Source organism: Cyprinodon tularosa, unplaced genomic scaffold (genome assembly GCF_016077235.1).
Source record: "Cyprinodon tularosa strain WSP-4 unplaced genomic scaffold, ASM1607723v1 ctg51, whole genome shotgun sequence".
Lineage (NCBI taxonomy): Eukaryota > Metazoa > Chordata > Actinopteri > Cyprinodontiformes > Cyprinodontidae > Cyprinodon > Cyprinodon tularosa.
In genome coordinates, this window is record NW_024039241.1 from 1,709,375 (window position 1) to 1,735,213 (window position 25,839).

At 35.3% G+C, this 25,839-nt stretch overlaps 1 protein-coding gene across 1 annotated transcript in view; it reads right to left on the reverse strand.

The window, feature by feature from the left end:
* Positions 1–25,839, reverse strand: part of lrfn1 (leucine rich repeat and fibronectin type III domain containing 1) — a 194,729-nt gene that overhangs the window by 63,202 nt on the left and 105,688 nt on the right. Inside the window, exon 2 of the mRNA XM_038303445.1 lies at positions 18,109–18,160. The gene's annotated coding sequence lies outside the window, so the exon portion shown is untranslated. The remainder of the gene's footprint in view (positions 1–18,108; positions 18,161–25,839) is intronic.

A 25,839-nucleotide genomic window follows, 5' to 3' on the forward strand; every position in this document is an offset into this window, starting at 1 on the left:
TGTTGGTCACGTAACTCCTCCTCAACTGAGCGGTGCTTGCGCCCTCTCTGTTATGAGTCGCTGCTGTCTATGACGAAAGCGGAGTGCTGTGACAGGCAAGCTCTCTGTGCAAAACATTACTCGATATATTTGCCTCTTCTGAGGCCTCTCTTTTGTTCTCATACACTTTGTAGACATTTTCTATTATGACCCTCAGCCATTTTCAAAGAACCTCGGTGAGAAAAGTGAGCTTCAAGGACTGTCTGAAACTGTGGCTCAACACACATATACGCCTGAAAGTGCGCATGCACAGAAAAAGATAGCTAACTGGGGAAGAGCACGTAGGACGACATAAACATATCATCACATAAACATATCATCAGAATGATTGACGATTAAGGGGGCCACTTATTCAGATGATCCACATAAAAGATCGTCCTCTATACCTTTAACCAAGGGAAAAAGTAAACAATGAAAGTTAAATCAATAATAAAAAAAAGAAGTATTATAAAACATGAGCAAGTTGGCCTTCTCTATTTAGTTTATGTATTATTATTGTTATCAGTGGTGCAGTGGGTAGCACTGCAGCCTTGCAGCAAGAAGATCTGGGTTCAATTCCCAGCCCAGCTCTTTCTGCATGGAGTTTGCATGTTCTCCCTGAGCATGTGTGGGTGGTCTCTGGGTACTTCGGCTTCCTCCCACAGCCCAAAAACATGACTGTTACCTAACAGGAGAATTTTAGAGAAAATTCTTCTTCAGTGGGACAGTGTGCATGAATGGTCCTTTGTCCTGTTTGTCTCTGTGTTACCCTGCGATGGACTGCCGACCTGTCCAGGGTGTACCCCGACTATCGCCTGTAGACAGCTGGAGATAGGCACCAGCACCCCTTGCAACCCCCTTTAGGATAAGCATGACAGAAAATGGATGGATTATTATTATGATTATTAATTATATAATCATTGTGGTTTTAATGTGACCAGGTTAGAGTAATGCCAAAGGTGTGAATAGTTCTGCAAGGCACCTTAGAGATATAAAGTTATTAGAACCATTTAAATTTTTTAGAGCAACTAAACATATTCAGGGAGCAGACAAAATATTATGGGGAGAATTTACTTAACTCAAAAAAATATCTGATATTCATTTAACTTAGCACATTGCCTGAAATTGCCTATAGTGCATGCTGTGAAATGTGAAAGGACCATGGTGCACAGGAATTTCCCAGATGGGATTGGTGAGTCATGTCATGCTGAAGCCCTTTTCACACATCAGTTATTGACTTAAAAGGAACGTCCTTGTGAACCCAATGGGGTTCCTCTTTGGTAATTCACAGAGACCAAACAGGGGCGGGTCAAAGCAATGTCAATGTGGACTTGCCCACAAGAAGACACTGCTAAGGAAAGAGTTTTCACAATGGCAAAATGATTGGTTACAGAGGTTGACTGTGCATGGTGTCACCCCCTGCTAGTCTTGCTACCTTGTAATGTACTTGTATTGGCAATGTATCATACAAAAAAAATCCCTTCTCTTTATTCTTCAAAAGAGCACCAATTCACAAAGAAAAGGTCCTTACAATTTTAGAGGAAATGTATGTCAATTATTAAGATATCCCAGTCATATATAGAGAGCCACTTACTATTACTAATGTGTTATAAATGTTAAGCTGAATCATTTACAGTGAATATAAAATTTGTCATGTTTCCTCGAAGAAGTTTAATATAGTCTTCCTCCATTAAAACTTTATAAAAATGTTTCTTGCGAAATTATGACAATAATACAATTTAATATTTGGCAGCATATAAACATCTGCCAAAGTACCAGGAGAAGTGGATGATACTAGGATTATAATTTGATGCGACGCAAACCATTGAGGTACTCAGATCAAGCCCATTTTGAGGCTCCCTGAAAGAACATTCGAACAAACAAAACTGATAAGTCCTTTGTTTTTTAAACAATCCCCATGCACGTGAGCACTTTATTTTTTTATGAACTAAGATACTTCTAAAAATAAAACATTTTAAAGAACTCATGCTTATTTTTCCATCTGCATAGTTTTTAGGAAAAACTACAGATTTGCTGGAAATCTTATACATACCCTCCCATTAAAGAAAATGATAAATCCACATTAAGGAAAAAAAAAAAATCAAATAACACAAAACTGAAAAAGTAATAATAAATACAATTTTACTAAATGATCATTTAGAAAAATTATAATTTAACAAATTCATTCTAAAAACCTACTCTCACTGAAAAATTAAACTGTTGCTCATAAAGGGTGAACCAGAATACCTGTCAACTGGTGCAGAAGTCTTACTGAACATTTATCAAAAATACCTTCCATAAAATTAATATTTATTGCTTGTCAATTTATTTTTACTGGCAGCTGATTTTTTTAAATGTATTTAATTGAGGGTATGTAAACTTATAACTGTATATAGAAAACATTTTGATCTATGATTAAATCATTGGTTTTATCTAATATATTCAGTGTTTTATAGAATATGCTCATATAGAATATTGGTATTGGTCATATTGAGTATTGATATTGGTGACAAGAATAAAAATGCTCAATACTGGTTAATAACTGTCACTAAAATTACTCAACAACTCTGTTCTTCACACAGTGAATATGACTAGAATAGGTTGAATTGTCTTTTGAATGTTTTCTATAAATGTTTTTTTTTCATAATTGAGATAAAAGATTGTACCAGGAGCAGCCTAGATTGGTTACTCATCATTAAAAACAATCTGAGATTATGAAGTACAAATACTTCATAATCTCAGATTATGAAGGCTTGTAAATATAGCTGCTGAACTATTGAAAACGTATAATCATATTTCTTTTTCCTTTTTAGAAACACACATTTTTTGCAAACAACATTGTAGTCTTATTTTTGCTTAGATATTACTGAAAGTGATGTTTCATTTTTGTATTTACAGGTTCAGTCATGTGATTTCAAGAACCTAACTGCAGAATACCCCAATGAGTGAATTGAAATCAGATCAAATGTGACTTAATATTAACCTCGTCCTCTCTAAAAACTAATGTTTAGTTTTCATTATTATTTCACAAGACAGCAGCTCCCTTCTTTCTGTACATAGCTACATAATAACTTGTATTCTGCTTCGTATAATGCACTGCATTATATGGACCAGAGGTATACATCTCAGCAATCTCAGACTGTTTGTACACTTTTTTAAGCTTTATCTTCTCGGTGATTAGCAGACATCTCACACAGTGCTGAGCTTTTCATTAGCCATTAAAAGCATAAATACCTTTAAGACTTAATACAAACTTTAAATGTCTGAGAGTGAATGTGTTTTTCAGCACTTTAAAGTTTCCCAAGTCTCAGACACTAAGCCTAACACGAACAAGGTGGATTAAATGAAAGACAGTTGCCCATTTAAATGACATTGGGGATGTAAACAACTTCTCCATTTGCGTCAGAGAACAAAAACAAAGAAAGACTTTAGGGAAAGCTACCTAAAAGTTTCTTTACATTAATGTGACTTTGGTAGCTCAATAGTTTGTACACAGTTGAATAATCACACATTGTCGGCAATGACTGAAAGGAGCTCATACCCCTTCAGCTAAGAGCCTTTTCTGTTTGGTAGCGTTTCTCTTTTCCTCATCACTTCCCTCCATCTATGCGTCAGTTGGTGTCATTTGTGATTTCTTCAGAGCTGACCATTTTCTTTATTCTTTACCATGTAAAAGCAGATCCACTGAGTAAAAGCCATAATAACATGCTGCACAACAAAACAATAATAGCCTTATGTCTAGCAGTGTGTAGAGATGGAACAGCCGGGAAACAAAGCTCCTTTTCAACAATTCACATATATATTAGTAAAACTTAACAAAAGCCATAACTTTACATCAAATAATCAACTGCACAAAAATAAACTTGTTTATTTTATGAATTTTCCCATATTTGCTGTATTTTGAGGAAAAAAATGTCTTAGCCACCTTTAAATTATCCATATGCATCCGAAAAAATGTTAAACAGACTTCCAAAATTAAATCTCTTTCCAGAAGACTTACAAGAATGAGTAAAATTTTCTTGGACAACAATCCAAATTATGTTCCTGTGTTAGCTTTTAATGCCGCTGTGGCATTAAAAGGGCAATTTGTTGTCTATCTATATTGATTTAGCTTCTTTACGGAGAACCTCTTGACTGCATACTATCAGTGCAGATTTAATCGTAATCTGTGTTTCAAGCATACAGTTGTGCATAAATGGATATGAGCCATATGTTAAAAGTCCATGGCACAAGATTCAAGAAGCAATGGATGTATTTATCATGTTTGTTTGGCTCTTTAATTCCAAACAATCACAAGGTTTCACTCAAGGAGTAAAAACAATCTCATAGATGTTGTTTATTGATATTGTGGCCCCTGTTGACGTTACAATTCATAAACAGCTAAAAATGCATTTAATTTAGTCCCGCTTATTTAAGTGGGGCATGTAGATTAGGCTGTATTTTCTACTTCTGTGGGTGTAAACCATGTTAGGAGATACTTAGTGCTTCAAGATGTAAATAAGATCAGCAAACATCTTGTTCTCATGGCTTGTAGTTAATCTAATCAATTTAATCTCTGCGAATATTTTTATAACTCACCCTTGTTACAGATGGAAGTATAGATTATTCCTGACTTAGTAAAATTTGGTGCTGTTGGATTAATGTTAAAGCCACAAGCATATTTTAAAATGTGTACCCTGTAAGATATAGGTGAAAAGCTCTAGTTCGACAGTAGTTGTATTTTTTTAGTAAAGAAAATTGTTCCCTAAGTTCTTCGAACATCTATTCCGTTTCACAGAGCAGGTTTAACAAACTCAAATCCTCAATTCTGAATTTAACTAGCTTAAGCTTGGAAACTCTGAGTTATTGGTTTCACAGCAGCTGTTAGTGAGTTAGTTAATCAACTCACTAAGGAGGTCCACTCAGAGGACTGCCTCTTCCAAGGACCCAGTCTACCTGAACTGGGTCTGTGAAAATAAGGAGGCCGGAAGAGTTTTGGCTATGGATTCAAACAGGTCCAGCATTCTCCAGCTTCCAATGCCCATACTCTCTGTCGCCTAGCAACCGTAACAGTTGACACACAAGCAGGCAAAGAATGGATACCAAACTTCTTACGACTGTTCTCATTTCTTTTCTGGCTTCAGCAGCAGTACCATTGTACAGATTTATAGTCCCCACACTGCACAGATATTGGAGTCTGTGGTTAAATGTCAGCCAAACCCATTTGCACAGTAATAGATAAAACCTTTAAAAAAAACAAACATTAACAAACATTAACTGCACATATCTGACCCTAACCCTAACCATTTAAAACAAAAATTTTCTTTCTTAATTTAAGATGGAATTATTTACATACTTGTATTATATTAAACAGCACTTACAATATTCTTCACTGTTATGCACCATTTACCTTTTTCCTCACACACACTCACACGTAAGGAGAATTTAGAGAAGCCGATTAACCTAACAGTCATGTTTTTGGACTGTGGGAGGATGCCAGGCCGGGAATCGAACCTTCTTGCTGTAAGGCAAAAGTGCTACCTATTGCTCCACTGAGCAGCCCAGGAAGTGACTAGGTACATCTATTTGGTTACATTTACCAGAGTAATTTTAAAAATGTAAATTTAAAAAATGACTTTTAAGAAACATTTACACATTGTTGTACTTTTTGCTTTAATTTAAAATATGATAGAATATCACTAATCTTTCTTGGGTAACATTTCTGGATATTTCAATATTATTGTGAGTAACTTTACTTAATGAAAACAGGCTTTTCAAATATGCATCATTCAGAGACACATTTTCTTAGTTTTTGTCAAGGCTTATTGGTTAAATCTTTTTTCCATCTGCCGAGCCCGTTATGCCATTTGGAGGTTGAGTGAAAATACAGTAAACAGTATACAGTTCATTTAACCTGTTATTAATACTGCTAATATTGATTTTTTGTTAGTTTTATAACTCAAAAAATATTAAATCACTTCTAAATATCATGGATAGTAAGTAGATCAATTAGTACCTTAGTAGTCTGATAGCTTTTTTTTTTTTACATCTACTTTTTCACTCATACTTGATTAATTCCTTAAAGGTTACTTTATACTTTTACCTGAGTAAAACAAGGATGAAGTAGCGCTCTGTTTACTTAAGTACCATTTTTGGGTACTCTACCCATCTTTTTTCAGAACTGTAATAATATATTTACATTTATATTACAATTTACATTGTGCAGCAGAAACTAAATTTCAGAACGTAAAAAAAAAAAAATTTACAACTAACAATCAAGTCTTATGTACCTAGAAATGCCTACACATTTTAAGTGGCCATTTTGACATTTATGAGCTTGACTGATTATGTATTTATGTGATTATGTTTCCTTATATTCAATATAATACAAATGATGACCAGAAACAATAGAAATATGGATATATGAAATTCATTTCTAGATATCCATAAAGCTTATTCTAGATGTGAAGAATTTTATTTTGTTTGATATGGTAATTTCTACATGGAAAAAATGCATTTAATTCGGATATCAGAAAAACATACTCAATCAAACTAAAACATATGACAATGGCTTGCCATATATGTTAGAACCCGACAACATTATGGGGGAAACTACTTTACTGGATGAATGGATCAATGTGTAATATTTCAGCGCAATCTACAGGGGAAAAGCACAGCTGTCAGCAGCTGAAGATAAAGTATAAAAACATTGTTCAAAAAGGTAGAACCTGTGCATCATTTCATGGGGTTCCTCCTCATTTTGATCCTGTCTCACATTACACAGTAAATACTAAGTTACTGTTTGAATGTGCAGGTGCTTTGTATAATGTTTTTATGTTCTCTCAATTCATCAAGTTCTGTTAAATCCCTGCTAAAAAAGTCTGTATTACGCTGGAAATGTGAGAATAGATAAGGTTGTGGATGTTCATGATGGATTGTGAGTTGAAATCATAGAATAGTCACTTTTTACTCATGTTTCTGACAGTATATTGATTAGTTTGACCTATACCTTGTACATTTGTTGGGTTAGGGATTTTTGGTAAAGGTACAGAGTGTCAAATTTAACATACAACATACATTAATCAACATCATTTTCCTATGCAGCACCATGGTCGTGGCACAGTATTCAAAACTCCCTGCAATTACAGACTCTTATTCCGCTACAGCATTTTAAATCACTATTGAAAACCGCTTGCACAGAGAATTGTAACTGTTATTCTAAAGTCTAGTTTATGATTGATTTTATTATGTTGTTTTTATGTGTTTTTATATGTCTTATTGTACTGCTGCCTCTTGGCCAGGTCTCCCTCGAAAAAGAGATTTTATCTCAAGGGACTTCCTGGTAAAATAAAGGTAAAATAAAAAATAAATAAATACAAATTTCAGCTAAATGGTTAGTTACTGTATAAGCAATTGTTCTGCCTTTAAAAAAAATCTGTAATCATTTAGGTTTTGAGTTTTTTGTTTTCCCCTTCATAGCCATCTCTCTTTCTTACAAGACAGAACATATTTTTTCGTAGGGGCTCACAAATAGATATAGGTGTCCTTTGGCATCAAAAGAAGTTGGCAGGTGTTGTAGGCTTCTCATACTCTGTTTTCTTCAGATCAAGCATAGGGAACTCATCACAATCTATAAAGTCTGAGAGTCTTCTGCTTGCCTGATTGAGAATCTTCACCACCAAATCTATAAAGACATGAAACAAAGTTTTTTTTTTTTTTTTTAGAGCAGGAGGAAAAATAATCTTCACTTAATTCTTCTGAGCAAAACAGCACATTTTCATGCCTCTTCTGCTTTTACTGTCAGTAAAAGTCTATTGTAGATAGGAAAGGAGCTCGGCTGAACTAAACAGCCTTTAACCTTCTGAACGTCATTACACAACAGTAACGCATGTTAACGGTGCCAGTAAATTTGGGATTACAGCCCTCCTTCCAAAACTTTGTTCTGTTATTGCTAATTTGATTTATTGAGAAAGCAACCTGTAGAGCATTTGACAAGAATTAACATCTGTATTAGACATGGTGTGGCTTTTGTTTTTAAAATAGCTAAATAGACATGAAGTCCAAACTGTGCCTGTAAACCTCACCCTAATAAGGCAGGGGGAGGCTCCATATTTTGCTCAAGGTGCCCCTTTTTTTCATTTGAGCATCAGCCCTCCAAAATGTTGATGCAAGCAGATGCACATTCAAAAGTTAATGTTTTTTGCACTTACATAAACTCTGATTCAAAGAAATGTTGTTATCCTTCAGTATAACTTTATTTAATCAGGTTTGTAAATGTAAAAGCGCAAACATCAGAGCATGTCTAACTCGAACTGAAGGAAAATTGATTGCAGAAGAAGCTTTAGTCTGGGTTTGCTAAACTCCATTTGCATTTATCAGTCAGATATTCACATGAGTAATGCTGTAGGAAGCTCTGGATCCTTTAAATACTCAGACTTATCTTTGCAAAATAATTACGTTTTGGTCGTTAATAAAAATTGGACATCATCTGTTATATGCAAGTTTGATGATATGATAATGAAGTCAAAACTGCTGTGAGGAGGCTGTTCATTTCAAATTTGTTATTTATTGTGAAAACGATTTATCTTTATTGAGCAGAGATCCAAGTGGATTAAAATCCCATTTCCTGCCCGTGTTTGGAATCAAACATTCAGTAGCCTTGGTGTGAGGTAGCAAGTCTAGCTGGATGGAATAAGAGGAATATTTGGTCACCTCTTCATCATAAAAAGGCACTCAGAGGGATCAGTTTTTCACCTTTGTCCCTTTTTCACTGGACTGCTACCTCTGATAAAGTGCCTGAATCCACGCTCTTTAATAATGATATATGAGAGTAAATCCGAGGAGGGTGGCAGGTCAAAGGGGCTGCGGTGAGGGAGGAGAGATGACTCAAAGAGGTGGACAACAAAACTAATTTAAAATCTTGTAATGGAACACTGCTCTAAAAATGTCAGAACAAGTAAAGGAACACTGAGCTGGTAAACCGATCATACAATTGACTTTTGACACCCATTTTCAAACATGTTTACTTGTAATTGAACAAGTCAAAACTCAAACTACTACCAGGACAAAGAATCGAAGAAATTTTAGAGTAGACTGAATTTACAACACATCTGTTTATCTAGAAGTGGACAGTTTTGTCTTTTGGAGGGAGGGGGGTTTTTATAGGTTCTTATATGTATTACAGAATTATTATTTCATTCGTAGATCAGAGGAGGCTGTTCCAGAGGCAAACACAAAAAACTAGAGAGAGCAGGAGCAGTCAGAGCTACATGACTTATGTCATCCCAAGTGTGGCATAATTTTGCTATTATTAAATTTTTCTTTTTGCCTTTTTATGTATTTTTTTATTTCCCTTCTATATGCTAAATAAATATTTAATAACTTCAAGAGATGGTATATCATAGCTAATTAGCAAATGCTAAAATAATGTTTCAAACAATACCTAAATTAACTACTTATAATCCATTGTTTATGCAGTACTTGGCTTAAGGCGGATACAGTCTTTCAGGACAACACCAGATGTTTTCATAACCTTGGAATATTTCCATTAAGCCTTTGTCAAATATAGGGGAAAGCAAACTTGAATGAACAGTTTAATAGCATCCCAGAGCAACCACACTAATTAAATGTCACAGTATTTATTTATTGTTAATTTGTTTTGCTGCAGCCTTAGGTTTTTTCAATTCAAATTTCTGTTTAATGTTTTGGAAAGCCGCTTTATTTATCTGGAAGCCACTAGATACAGTATTAGTTATGAGGATCCCACAAGTGGCTTTTAAGTCGTGAGCAAAATTTCGAGTGTTTTCAAGACAAACCGTGAAACAAGGTTTCCAGTGATTAGATTAATGATTGCATAACACTAAAGGTAAAATTATTAAGATCTTGGTTCAATGGCATGAATCATACAACGGTCAGAAATTAATGCAGACAGAAAATGTGAAGCTAAACACAACTCTGTAATGTTAGACAAGTCTATTTATCATTTTCTTTAGGCATATCTTTAAAGGAACCTGTCTTTTGATAACAGTCTCATAGATAAAATTATTAACATTTTTAACATTTGAATCATAAATAAGTATTAAGGAATGGACCTCTACAGTGTTTAAAGCGGTAAGCTAAATCCCCACTAAGGCTATGTTCACACTGCAGCCTGAAGTGACCAAAATCCAATTTTTTTTTGCCCATATGTGACCTGGATCTGATCTTTTAATGACAGTCTGAACAACACAGATCCGATTTTTTCCAATCCGACCCAGGCCACTTAGCTGTGTGGTCCTGAATCCGATACCAGTCTGATCTTTTCAAATGTGACCTCTGTCTGAACGTCCAGGTCACATTCATCTGACCTGAACACCATTTAGTAACTGACATAGGTCACTATTCTGGGTTTTGCTACATAGAAGCGGCAAGAAAAACAACAACCATGGCGGACGATGATGCAGAGAGCAGTATTTTTTTTAGCCATCTTGAAAAGATTGAAGTTTTAAGGTTTAGATGCGCTCCAGCACTACATCCATGTTTACCTCTGTAAACACCAAGCACGCTGGCTTGTGACGTCATTGCGTCGTCTACTGCTCATGCAGGACACTTAAGCTGTATCGATAGAGTTTACATAGGAGATCAGATACAAGTCGCATATATCTGGAAATGTGGACGTCAACGCAAAAAAAAAAAAAAAAAAAAAAAAATCGTATTTCACAAAAAAATCGGAATTGAGCATCTAGGCCTGTAGTGTAAACGTAGCCTAATCATTTTAAACTTATGAGTTATTTAGAACAGAGTGTTTCCCCATGAAGAGTTGCCCTCATTTCTAAACTTTTCAAACACAGGGATATTTTCAACATTCCCAATAGCTGAACATTTGGTTTTCTTTTTGAAATTTATCAAAAATCAAAGCTTCATATTACGGATTATAATAAGTTAGAAATACAAAAGCAAGTACTAAAGGATTACCTAGGAGGGTATAATTGATTGTAAGTAAATTCATTCTTAGAAAATATGGGGTACTGCTTTATTTCAAATTACTATATAATTACCTTGTAATAAAAACTGCAAGGCAATTATAACCAAATGTTATTACTTTAAGTAAATAGCTTCATTGAAATGTATTTATAGTTCACCAATGAGCTATTTAGTATTTATCAGCAAAGTATTTTACAACTTCTATACTGTATGTCACTGCTAGGTGATGGTAAAAAAGGCACCATAAAAGTAGTATAAGTAGTAGTATAAGCTAAAAGATCTTAAACTCAAAAAATCTAAATAGAATGGATTTGGTCTCTACTTTTCAAAGCTGAACAGGAAGAGCGAAACAAGGTCATGATCAATTGTTGTAACAGACAGAAATCCAAATAGATCATCACAAAGTTATTTTTACACACGAACATTTGAAATATACAGTAGTTGTACCTTTTGAGTGTTGTCTTTGTTTTTGTTTTTTTTTGCAGTTGTCATTTAGACAAGCTCTTCATAGCAGAAGAGTTTGTGGTACAGATGTGCTCTGAAAGCTGGAGACATAAATGAGGTGTTATATGGTAATGGATAGCTTGAGTGCACCGGATACAGGCCGTGATGCAAGACCCATGACAATCAGTGTTTATTTCTTTACACTCCATCAAGAATGGGGTATGAGGCTGACTGATTTCTGTGTGTGTTGATCATCTACAGACAGATGAGAGTACAGTACATCCAAGATAGAAAAAAGTAATTGGAAAGAAAGCAACACAACATTAACTGAACAAATAACGCAAATCACCTTTTTACCAATCTCTGGAATATTTTCAGGATTTAGGCAGTTCATAGAAAATCATTTTAGATAACGGATGCATCAATCCTCAACCCAAAGTTTGCAATATGCTAACTTTTAGGGTGATAAGTGAGTAAAATCCTCACTGTATGAAAAATGGATTTCATTTGGATGATAACAAATAAAACATCACATAAAGATCAGACATAATTTGTTATGTATAAATGGGAATAACATTATGCTCCATCTTTTTGTTAAAACTTCTGCCTCTATTAGAGAAGCTTTAGCATAGTTTACAATTTAGATAAAACCTTACACGGAAACAGCTAGGGAATACTGCGGTAAAAAAGTCTATTATATTAATTAGAAGCTTTTACACCATCATCCTCCAACATAGCTTCTAGTTCTATGTTGATGCTTCCTTTCATTTTATTGCAAATACAGTAAAAAATTTGCACTTGACAGTAATAGGTCAGAAACACTAATTCAAAATGGTGTGTTTGTGCAAATACATTTTTAAGTAAATTGATTGCATGAAATACAGTGCAATAATCAGTTTATATATATAGATATATATATCTATATATATATCTATATATATATATATAGAGGAGCTAGAAAAGATGTGGAAAGTAAGAGCAGAAGTGGTGCCAGTGGTAATTGGAGCACTGGCACCAAGAGCGCAGTCCTAGGAACAGCTAAGATACTGGACCTGAGCTTGAGGGTGACACATACCACCCCACGAGGGGTGAGAAATGTTTATATATATATATATATATATATATATATATATATATATATATATATATATATATATATATATATATATATATATATATATATATATATATATATATATATATTTCTTAAGTTCTATGATGTATTTTTCATTATATAAATATGCATAAGTATCAGCTGTGACAATTATGGCCACCATAGCCCCCCTGACTACTCTGCAGCAATACATCCCCAAACTCACACCAACTTGCTAAACACTGCGTTTTTAACCATCTATCAAAATCAGCATTAACTTCATCTTCAGTTTCATAGTTCCTCTTTGGGATCAGACCATATAGGCTAACCTTGGGTCCCAGCATGCATCAGTGTGCCTGTGCCGCCCACATCCTTGTCATTGTTTAAACCACTGTCCCTTTCTTGGACAGCTTTTTATAGATACTGACCAATGCAGCATGGCAACAGCCCACATAAGCTGCAGCATTGAAAATGCTCTGACCTACTCATCTATCATCACATGTTAACCATTGTAAACGTCTATGGTACTCTTAGATTTGCCTGTTAATACGGCTCCTGGCATATCAACTTTGGTAGTTGTAACATGTAATAGATCTGATAAAATCTATAGTTACTAAAGTAATACGTATTTTAATAAGATCACAGCAAAGAAAACTTAGAATAACCAATTGACCTGAAATGAAGGGGATGCAGGAGAAATTTATAAGCACAACCAGCATTCTTTTACCTTGAGGGAACAGTGTAAACCACAGTAGCTTAATGCAATGTATTTAACACTTAAATTACACAGCAATCTCATTATAAAAATGGTTATTCTTTATTGATGAACAACAAGGATTTAAAAGAAAAAAAATTATAAATCAGAATGTTTAATGATAAAAGTTGAAAAAGCAAGAGAGTTAAAACTCTTAAAAACATATAAGAACAGCAAAACAATGTCTGAATCTCTACTAATTTGATAATGATATCCAAGAAGGTTTTTAAGGTGTCGAATGAAGGTTTCAATGTGGCACAGGGTGGTGCAGGGATTAAGTATATGAACATGTACAGTCATAGAACTGAGTCCCAGCCAGGTGACCTTTGCTGCATGTTTTTCTTCTTTTCAATTTCAATTCCTGCATGCCTGCTATCAAAAATAAAGGTTACAAATGCACAAAAATATAATCTAAAAGAATGAAGGCTTCAAGATTTTTTTTCATGTAAAAAAATTAGATGGGGTATAGAGAGCAGAGTTTGAAAGTGGTTGCTTTTTATGTTATCTTTTACTATCTAACTTTTCTTCTCTTTGACTGAGGTGTGTCCAGCGAGAAGCTGAAGAATGGAATGTCCCTTTGGGATTATTTAAGTCTGTCTGTCCCAACATCCGGTCTGTTCGCCTGCCCACCAGTAATTTTGTGACCTTTACCACAATGATCTGCTAATTCAAATCAGGCTTTTATTTTCTATGTTATGTTAGGGCCTTATTTCGAAAGCTTGGTGTAATGGTGTGTCTGAAAGCTAGACTTGTGTAAATAATTAATCTAGAAACTTTTTCCATTGCCTACATCACACAGTTTATTAACATCATAACCGTTAGTGCTCATAACCGTGAAGTGCTCTGTTAAGAACATAAGGAACAATCAGATCTCTGATACAAGATCGAGCTTGGTTATTTAGGGCTCCTAAATACAGTAACATTAGAGAATTACGCATATCATGCCATTTATGATGATATGGAAAAAGTCCCTGAAAGGCAATTGAATAAATCACAATGGCCAGAATTACAAAAAAACTGCCCCCATTGCCCCTAAGAATGGAAAAGTTACGGAATCTCATGTCAAATCAGGTTTGCCTGTTTGAATAAAAAGTAGAAACATGTCCCATCTTCTGAGATCAACAGTAAAAGGTGTGAAGTAAAATGTGTTGTTTCCTATGCTGCTGGAGAAAGGGGGCTTCTTTTAGGCAGTTGTGAATGGAAATACATACCTTTGCAAGAAAACAAAACAGTTATTTGTTATTTCTAAATCTAATATGGTATTTTATATCACAGAGAATATTCTGGCAATCAGAAAAGAACACAACCCTTCAAAATCTTGTCATACACTTTGGAGCCATCGATAAACGAGAAAAAAATAGATGTACTGAAGGAAGATTTTATTCATCTTCTGTATAAAGAAGGAGATCTTTAGTATATTAAAATGCTTCGAAATGGACTTTTGCCCTTTTTTTTTTTTTTTTTTTGTGGAGATAATACTTGTAATACTAGTAAAACGTTCTTGCCGCTTCACCTGAGCTTATCAATAATGTGCTTTATCATTATAAATGTTTTTGGGCATAAAGGACAACCTTCAAGGAAGATGTTTTTTGTTTTATCAGTTTAATGGGCTTGTTCTGTGAACCATCAACCATCTGCCTTTATCCTAAAGAAAGAACATAGAGGAACAACAACCATGATGCGGCTGCCTCACTCAGTTCCACCTCTGACATAGGTAATAAGAAATTGGCTCAGAGAAGTATTTTAACACAAAAGCCCTCCCTGCCAACTTCTGCAGGAGAAGGGGAAACCCACGATATCATCCTTCACCAAAACCCCAACCCATATCGACCCCCCATTAAACTCATCCCCAAACACACGTACACAGAGAAAGGGTTCCCGCTTAACTCCACAAATATGGACATCTCGGGTCTACCTCCCTCCCAAATCCTAAACTAGATAGATATCTTCATTAAACCGCTGTCACCCATGAACCCAAACTAAACCACACAAAACTCCACCCCTTTCCCACTGAGCCAAGGTTTTTCATTAGCTGATTCTCCTGAATATATGAAAGAAGTGTTTAATATTACAACCCATCCATCTTCTAATCGACCTCCTTCAAACCAAGACCCTCGTACCGATTCTGTTTGATACGTTTTGGACCTCAGTGGTTATCACCTCAGCTTTGCATATCAATATTTGCTTTTTGCCAAAACAGATGGAAACATGGATGACTTTTTAAGAATACAAATAAAGCAGTATTAAAGCATCCACCACATGAAAAGTGGTAGCGAAGGACCCAAGCTAGCTCAGGACTGATTAGGCACTTTATGTGGTTCTGGACAGTGTGATATTATTTATTATAATGGTATGAATCTGGCATAAAAAAAAACACGTCTGCACTACATTTAGTGGCACTGTGAAGGTCGAAATTAGATGTGTGGTAGAAGTTGTGGTAGAAAATGCTGTGTTTGGCCTTTTATGCTGAACTTTCAGGGGTCTTGACATTAGACATGCAAAGGCAACCTAGAAAATACTTTTTATAGATGTGTCTTTGGGCATTGGGTTGTTTCATTTTCTATTTTAAGAATAGGTCAAAGTATGCATTTGATAAAAACTGTTTTGTGTAATAACTGTTTTACTTGTAATGTTTTGGGGCATTTGTTTGGAATTGAAGCATTGAAGCATGAAACATTGTGTGAGTCAAGGCCATTGACCAAGTTCACAATTAATTGCTTCAAACATAAAACTACTTTTTTTTATTGTAGACTTAAGTGTCTTCTCTGAGATTATGCATATGTATAATTTGTCCAAAACTATTCTAAGCTGTAATTTCTGAAGACCCAAATGCAAGCACGAGGCAGGCAATGCTTTGTTCAGGTGAATCTAAATAACCAAAATCCAAATGCACAGAGGAAACAGGATAAAAAGAGCTGTCCTGATGAGTATAGATAGTGTGGAGAGTGACTGGAGGATGAAAAACAGGTGAGTGAATGCACCGATGCTTGACTGCTAGGATGAAACAGAGCAGATGAGGGTGCCTGATATGACAGGAACAAACACGGGGAACAATATATCAACAAAAGAAGAGAGGACTAAGAAACGGCAAAGAGCTAAACCATTGACACAGGAAGGAGGAAAAATCACTTAAGACTAGTACATTGTAAAATAACTGCTAAACCTCTAATTACACATAAACTAGGACCAAAAAGCCGAGAATACCACACTCCTTCATATGCTTATACACTGTTTAAGGTTTTGCAGAGCCTTGAACTATGACTTGTTAATTTTCTTCTTATTATTTAACTTTATTTTACAGGAATAAGATTTGTAATTTTTTTAACTGTGTAAAATCCCAGTCAGCAGACTCATGGCAACCAAAAAGCACTCTTAAATTGGAGGACAAAAGGACTTTCGCTTTTTTTTATTTCTTTTTATATGTTTTGTCACCTATCCAGGAGTCTTTGTCAATTCTGTCAGCTTATTTAAAAACAGTTAAAGAAGCCCTTCTGTAAGTTAAAGTAAGATATTTTTGTTTTGTTTTTTTAGAAATCTTAAAATAAAAATTACCACACTGTTGCTCTTTCAGATATTTACCAGACTGTTGCTATCGGGTGGCGTTTTTGAAAGTCTTACAAATATTCAATGTAAAAGGTCAACATTGAAAGAAAATGAACATTGAAATTTCAGACTAAGAAGACTATGTCCTTATAAAAAGATAATTATGTAAACTTGTCATCAGGAATAACCACTTTTTTTCCTTTTTCTGAGAAGTGATCAAAATCAGAATAGTTGTATTTTCTTACCCGTCCTGGAGTAGCACTCCAGGACAGGTGAGCTAGAGTTTCGGTATACCCCATCTAAGGGGACGCGGTGTCTGTGTCTTACTGCCTTGAAATGTGCTGCCTTAAATTGCTTATGCAGGAATTTTACCAAAAGTAACACAAATGAAATTGCGGTTCAAGCTGAGTTTCTGTCATCTGAGAGTTCATTAGTGTGGTGGAGCAGCTATTATTAAAGTGCAAACAAAGCAACCTGCTGACAACCTGCTATTGTTTTTTTTAGCACATTAAAGATGTTTGCATGTTCTATAGCAACCTAATAAATAATTACTTCAATTAACTTAAACAGAGATTAAATATTCCCTTTCTATTCAGGGAAAAAATGCAATGAATTCCCGTAGTTATCCATGACCCATAACAACATATTCTCATGATTCATTCTCAAGGTGCTATAAACATGAGTGTATTAAGACATCTGTTGAGTGCATGCTTGGTTCATGTTCATGCAGCCCAGGGTCTTTTCTGCTCATGATCAGAGGGTCTGTTTTCCATAGTGAGATAGGGAATTAAATTTGCAGGAACAGAGGATGCTGGGATTGCTGCAGGGTGGCAAAGCAGTGGCTCTGATAATGGCGCTGACTCCCATTCAGCAGCCTATACGGCAACCAGCCATGGCACCAAGCCAAGCCAGCCTCTGTGAGAGGATAGCTAAAAGAGTCTCCATGCATAAACCTTCTCTTTCTCTCCGATGTGTGCAAGTTTAAAGCTGCATGTGACAGCGACGAGGAGAAAAATGAAATGTTGTGCTTCAGAATTGCTCTGCAGCTCCATTAGAGTTAAAACATGGAAGAAAGGGCACTACAAATAGTGGAAAGTGTAGGCATTGCTTTTTTTCAGATTGTGCTTGCATGATGAATAGAATATGCAAACTCTGAGCAATCGATTATGTCAGTGTGATAACATGCTTTCAGCACATTGGGAGTAAAGTCCTTCTGTACTGCTTTGCAAAAAAAAACAAAAAAATGTGCTAGTGTTCATAGTCTAAAAGCAGGTTTTCTTATAAATTTATATACTTTAGAATCAGAAGAACTCACTCAAAACCTCGCCAGTGGTGGATACGCCTCACCCCCTTCACTTCAGGGCAGTCTGTAGAGAGAAATAAGAGGTCAGACTTAATCTGGTAGCACAGATTATATTTGGGGCTACGGCAGCAGTTCTAATAATGTAGGAATCAAATTAGTTTAGTCCGGAATTATATCTATGATTCAATCCCAGACTTTACATATATCATTTCATGCCCTCAAATAAAATTTAAAAGCAGAAAAATATATTTGTCCTTTGTCAATAAAGAGTAAATTTTCTGATTTATATGCATTGCTTATATTTTTGTTCAGTAGCATAATTAACCCTAGATCACTAGATGCTTTATTTAGCTTGGGGCTAGATTATCCCCAAACAAATAGTTTCTGCTAGAAAAAAGAGGTGCAACAAAGAAATGTAATGAAATATTGATATAAACTGAATGTCAATTATGTAAGTTTTGTTTTGAATGAAATATTGTTTAAATTCTGCCAAGTAGTCTAATTACAAACTTTCATCTTTCTTCATAATGTGGACTTAAAGGAAGAAATTACACATACAAAAAATAAATGAATATTTGATAATTGTCGGAACATACAGGCTATAAAGAATGTAATTCATGTGCAATAAACTGCAAACTTGCAATTAACTCATGCTCTGTGTTTTAAGTTAAATACATCAAAACAAGAAAAAAACATTTGAGGTAGAACTAAAAAATAGATATATTGGCTTTGATTCGGTCTCATTTTTCTTACCATATTCACTTTGTAAATAGTTCATTAGATCATTAATAAAGGGAGTAATAGCAACTGCTCTCATTCTGTCAGTCTGTCAAAATTGCAAACCAACCACTCAATCACTCAGTAAAACAGCATGAAACACATCATGCAAACTTCAAAGTAACATTTTTATATCCAGGTTTAGTTTCAATAAAAGAAAAGAAAAGTGGGAAAATAGATCTTTTAAAGAACACCTGCATTTATAGCTCAAAATTAGGCCACATGTACAGCCTCATATGATACTTGTACCTTATCTGTTCACAACGTTATGAAAGATAAGTAAAATACCTTAAAAATCATAATTTGCTGGATTTTCATATTTTCACTGTGAAAAACTGATAAAATATTGATACCTTAATTGAGGAACAACAATCTAGTAAAGAAAATTTTTCCCACATCTGGCTTTAAATACACTGAAATCCAAGAGGCAACAGCACCACATATGAGAGGAGAGGGAAAGGCATCAGGTCTTTCCAAATCGCTGTTCCACCTGAGTGAGGAGCAGGCCCAAGAAAATGAGCGATTAACTGTCTATGGGCCGGATTTATCAAGATCCAATTTTGCGTGCAGTAATTTGCGCTCGCAAAGTGGAATTTTGCGCGAGGGGCTGAACCATGGTTTGAGGGTGATTTAACAAGAGCGATTGCGTAACTGGTGTCAGGTGCAAAACTGTTGGAGACGCCCTATTTAAATGATGGTTTTGCGCGTTTTGTGGTTTGCGGCAAAGTAGTTTGTAGTTTGTGCAAACTAGTGCATTAAGAAATTTTAATCTTACAGTGACACCACCCCCTCCAAAAAAAGAAATATATATATATATATATATATATATATATATATATATATATATATATATATATATATATATATATATATATATATATATATATATATATAAAAAAACTTTGGCAACCTTTATTCCCTAAGGTGGTATGTGGCTGAATTTCTACTTCACCGCAGTAAGAAAAAAACAAACAAACAAACAAAAAAAAAACAGGTGTTTTGTATCGGCCTGTAGAAAAATGCACATACCAAATGGCTCACAAGAAGTGACTGTGGATAAGATGACTGCATTGGCATGTTGCTCCACAGGCGCAGGGTGTCGGGGTTCTCCGGTAGGGCGTCAGGGCTACATGGCATTTAGAACGTCGGACAGCACTTCTGAAAAACGAGATTGGGAGATCCCAGCTCTCGCTGCAACCGTACGCTGGAATGACCCAGATGCAAAAAAGTGCAATGTTGCAAGGAGTTTCGTGATATCTGGTATTGCGTGGGTCCTCCTTGTGGCTGGCTCCAAATCCATTCGGAGTTCCCCCAACAGCTCCAAAATGGCAATGCTGGATAAACGATATGTTTTGATGATCGTTTCCTCGTTCATTCCAAAAATATTCACACGGAGTGAAAAAATGCGTTCTCTGCGTCTCCTTGCTTCATTTCCATGTCTCCTTCTTGCGACAATAACCTCTGCCATGTGTGCGCAATTACGCATTCAGACCATTTGCACCTTCTTTTGAAACATGTTAAATATAGAGTCAGATACCGTTAGCAAAATTGCTTTCAGGTTAGATAAATCACTTTGCGAGTGCTAAATTAATATATTTACATGTTCTCCTCCCACAAGACGCACTTTTGCGTGTAAACGCCCCATATTGCATATTCATTGGAGAAAAAGTACTAAATGGATAAGAGGCGCTATTTAGCACGTTTTAAAGACCAAATCCTTTTAGCACGCTGTTGATAGATCAGTTTGTACATTTTTTAGCGTGCGCAGTGAAATAGCTCACGTTTTTATACACGCAAACCTTTGATAGATCCGGCCCAAAGTGTACAAAATGTGCATGTATGGATTTGCATAAAGAACAGAACCAGTCTATTTATAAAAAAAATAAATAAATCCGAAAACTTACATTAATGGGAAATAATTTGATCTGTGGAAAACAGGCTGCTAGTTGATTTGGCACAGAAACAAAAAAAACCCAAAATGGTCATAATTTGTAAGAATCAAGATTTGTATCAATGTTCCTCTTAACATCGACCTTATTTTATGTAGTCAACTCCTTTTTGCATACCCAAAACGAAAAAGCAAATAAGTCCAAATTACGTGTGATACATCATTTGAAAGCTAACATCCTCTAGTTTCTGAAATTATAAATCAAAACAAGGTGGCTAAAACACAAGCCTAAACTGTATCAGTCCAAACATGAGTCAAACTTGTCTTTTTTCTTCTCGAAAATAATAGGTCTTTTTTGAATACCAGTAACAAAGACATGCTTGAGAACAGGCACATGGCATTGTTTTTCATGTAGTCTGCATTATGTCAACAAGAACTGCAGAATATTTAAGACTTCTAGGTATAACAGTTCTAGAGATTTGGAACTTTTAACTTCATCAGCGTCTCCTAACCTCTTTAAAATATGCCAAATTATTCCAAATTGTGCTTATTGCTTTTACACAACAATTTTACCCTGAAAATCACACTGAGGCATTTTGATGGCCACAAAATATTTGTGAAGCAAATATTCTTTTCATTTTTCTAACCTTCCATCTACTGTAATTATCTAACAGTTTGCAATGATCCAGGATTGGATCTGCCTCTAAGCCTTTATGCATGGCTCTATATCTGGTCTGCATTAATCAAATTAGCAATTTTTAGCCTCATTTTAAAGGAAATTTAATTGGCCAGAGAGCCAAGCATTGTGTGTGGCCATAACACATAGCAGTTGGACTTACTGAGGAATACTATGTGGGGAGTAATGCTTAAAGTCAGCAGCTGAGAGGGAGCGCTTTGACGCTTTGAGGGCGTTAAATCTCAAAATAGGGCAGCCTACAATTTTGTTTTTAGGCTGCAAGGAGAGGAAAAGCATATCCAGATACATCTATGTTTACCTATGGTAATTAGGAAGACGTTAGCCTTACCTTTAAGGATTGAACTTTACTGAAAAAAAACAGACTTTATGTGGCGATTTTTTCATCATGGAATGTTTTTATTAAGAATATGCTGGATTACATCTGTGGTATAAACAACTGATGATTGGATTTATAATATGACTTCTGGACACCGTAAAAGGTATATTGTTGCAGCTCCTTTGATTTACCATGCCTATGTATCTGTGTTAATTGTGCTTTGGTGCTCGCAGTGTCAATAAAATGAACTTGGTGGTTGAATTGTGAAGAATCTAATCTGTCTAGCAATGTGCTAACATGTCTAAATTGGAAACATTTAACAGGTGTTATTTTCAAATGTACTGCTGTGTTTAATGTAAAAACACAAAATGGAGCGCCGGCGACCAGATGGATGTAATGAAAATTATTGACAAAGAATGCTGGATACAAACTAAACCATTCTTTTTTTTTTTAAGGCTGTGCACAAATTTCCTGATAGTATAAATTACTGAAGGTATTAGATACTGTAATGCACAAAGAATGAGGTGGCAGATCACCTTTTTGGGAGTTGCCCAGCTTTTTCATCAAGTAATAGTGAGTCAAGAAACACAGTAGTGCCTGCTACCTTAGTCAGACACAAAAATAAAACTTCACACCTGGGATGCTGTGAAGATGCACCAACGCAGGTGTAGAAGCCAGCCCTCCAGTTTTCTGTCAGCTAGTGTTTCCTTTTGGTATTTTATCTTAATAAAATATTCTGCAATTTGTCATGTGTGAGCTGACAGCCCCCTCACCTCTGCATCACAACAACCCAAGCATGATACAGAGAAAGCTGCCTCTCTGAGCCAGTCTAAATGAATTTGTTTGTATTAGTTTAGTTTTGCATGCAGGAAGCAGAGTGTTGTGCATTCAAGCGCATTTCTGCTCCACCCCTCTGATCCAACATGATAAGTGACAGAGGTGTGAAAAGAGACAAATCATCTTTTTTTTTTGCAAGGCTTTACCTTGACACAAGCTGTTCTACATGCCTTTTTTTGTTTGTCTAGCACAGCAGAGACATGCCTAAAAGCAACAATAAAAATATGGTTCTCCCAAAAACCTTAAATATTTAGATAACTGTAGTAACTCCGATGGGCAAATTATCTTTTTTTATCTATTAATTTATTAAAAAAAAATTTTTACCTCCAGAGAAACAAACACTTTTTGTTAGATATTATAAGTCAATTAAGCACAGGCCAGCTGGATCTAGAGGAATCATTATAAAGTGTTTTAAATATGCATGTGTAGGCTGGTGTTGATTACATTAGTTACTGTTTTCATCACCCAGAAAATATAGCAATCATATACAAACAATCAAAGCAAAAGAATTACTTTCAGTCCAAAACTGGAGCATAAATATGCAGTTTTTTTATTTAATTCAATTTTAAATACACAAAAAAAAAGCAATGTGTGACTCATGTTTTTGGTATGCTAAATAAGTAGAATGCACTTAAAGAATATAAAATTAAACAACCTGACTGGTGTTAAAATGCCAAGCAAATGCTGAGTATCATAACAAACTATGATGTGGAATAATCTGATTTTTTTTTTTCTTCACAATATCTGTCTATATAGTAAAAATGTAATAATGATCCTACATTTTTTTTTAGGACAACTATATCATATATGAAATATCAATATGTTGACCTTTTATATCCATACTGTATTTCACTTTAACACACCAGGAAGCAGGTTTGGGCAAGCTGGTTTTGTTGAGTAATATAGATCAAATCTTTTTTTATCCTTAAACAGATTGCCCTCAAAATCTTGGTGTTCAGCTGATAAGAGGTTATGGATGCAAACTCATACATATCAGCGTTAGAAACAACCCAACTTACAATAATCTAATTAATTGGAAATGAAAGAATTTCTGATTTCTGGCTTGCAGCATTTCTTGTATTCCTGTTGCACTGTTGAGCTAAACAATTTTGCCGAAATCCCAAAGTGTGATTATTTCAAACCAATATTGCAATTGCTATTTTATTTCAATTTTCCTTTGCACTAACCACAAGCTTGTAGATGTTTTATTTAAGGGTTTCAGTTTTTTCATGACCTTAAAAATCTGCTTGTCCAGAGTCCATACTTGCAAGACTGTACTGTAACCTTTGTGTGAAAAAGCGCTAACCTCTACTCACATGCACGGATCTGCATGCTAGCTGCAACTCTCTCTACCTTTCTCTGTGGTGGCAAAACCACTTTGAGTGCATAACCGCCAACTAAGGCACTGCGTTGAAAAATTACATGTATTTCTCTTGTTAAATGTAGCTTGACCAAAATTGAGTGTGATTTGAAAATTACATTTTGTTAAATTACAATTATATTGCAAATCAGATTCATTGCCCAGTCATATTTCATGGATATAAAAAAGTAAATGATAGGGACAAGCCATTATAGCATGTGACCAGAGATTATACATTTCATCAGGCAAAGTTTGTATGCAAATTCAACAACATCAAATACTATCTAGGCCAGTGAACGCAGCTGTTTAACATCATTACCTTATCAGAGACATGAAGTAATCATAAGAAGGGATGGACTTTGAGCTGGAAGGATAGGACTTTAATTATAGAGTGGGCCAGAATGATGGAAGAGTGGCTGTGTATTTGGACAAAAACCTGATATAAAGTAATCAATAAAATGCAAAATGTGAATAATGGCCCGGACAGGAATAAAATTGGTCTGGTTAGCTGTATCTACAGAATGCTAGGTTCCTTACAGTATATGGATTTTGATGTGTGCAAAAACAACACTAAAAAACAACTACTGAGAAATTTCGGTGAGAATGTGAGAAGCAGCATTCTGGATACAGCTGCAGCTGCCTGACTAACTTTTTAGGCATACATTGCTGCAGTAATCAGTTATGCTAAAGATGAATGCATGAATTATTTTTAAGGTTCTGCTGAGACATAAGCCCTTTCATTCTAGAGATTTAGAGGTGATAAAAGCCTGACTTTTTTTTTTTTTTACCATCTTTATATGCCTTTAAAGGTTCAGGTCTGTGTAATCATTAGATAAAGATTACAGTATGAGCATCATTGGTGGTTTCTGACTGTATTATCTGGAGCTCAGTACTAACTTTTGAATGCTTTTCTTTTGTTCCAAAATCTATTATTCCATCTTCATTTTCATTCAGCTGAAGACAATGTTGGTACATCCAGGTGTTGAGTTCTTTCCTTGTCCAAGTGGATCATCAAAATATTTGCCAATCATTCTGGTGAATTGTTTACGTAAGGCAGTCCTACATGCTCATCCCCATCTTCACTTACTGTACTTGTCGAGTCTGATATAGTGGAAAAATTGCATATCTTCTTTTGGAAAGTAAGCTTGTACGAGCAATGCAAACAGCAACTTTTAAACATGCACAAGGAGAAATGGGCTCATGCATGCTCTCACATACGTTTAATAGGCATTCCTTCTCTGGAGCGGGTACAGGGTTGTGCATTTATTTTTAAAAGTGGAGAGGTCTGGTCTGTTCAAAAAAATTGTCAAAATCCCCCACTATACCTTTAACATCTGAGTTAGGGAGAGCTTGAACAGTAGATATTAAATATATAGAGGTCCATAGACTTACCTTTGGGGGATGTACAATGTGATTTTTATGGTCTCTGATGAAAAGTCATCTGGTAACACAAAGAGGGTGTTTAGCTGTTGAAGCACAGCTTTTTCAATTTTATTAATGATGGAAATGTTTTAGATGGGCCTGCAGTTCAGCAGTAGCAGCTTCTCAGAGTTGCAGTTTTTCAACAGTGGTTTGATAATTGGTTTTTTAGAGGAGGAAAAGCTGACAAAAGGGTGGCCTTTTTTATTTGAGTTAAATCATATATCTATGACAGGTAGAGCTTTCTTAAGGAAGAATGTGGGTAAAACATTGAGACACAAGAGGTAAGAGCTTAGTTGATGCACAATATTTTCTGTCTTTTTTGTGGTATAGTTGGTGAAATTGAGAAATTTTGTGAAGATCAGCTCTAGTAAGAAACAACTTTGGTCTTGGACATAATATGGATGTACAGGCTGGCCTAATCATATGGGTTTTCTTGTTGCAGGCCT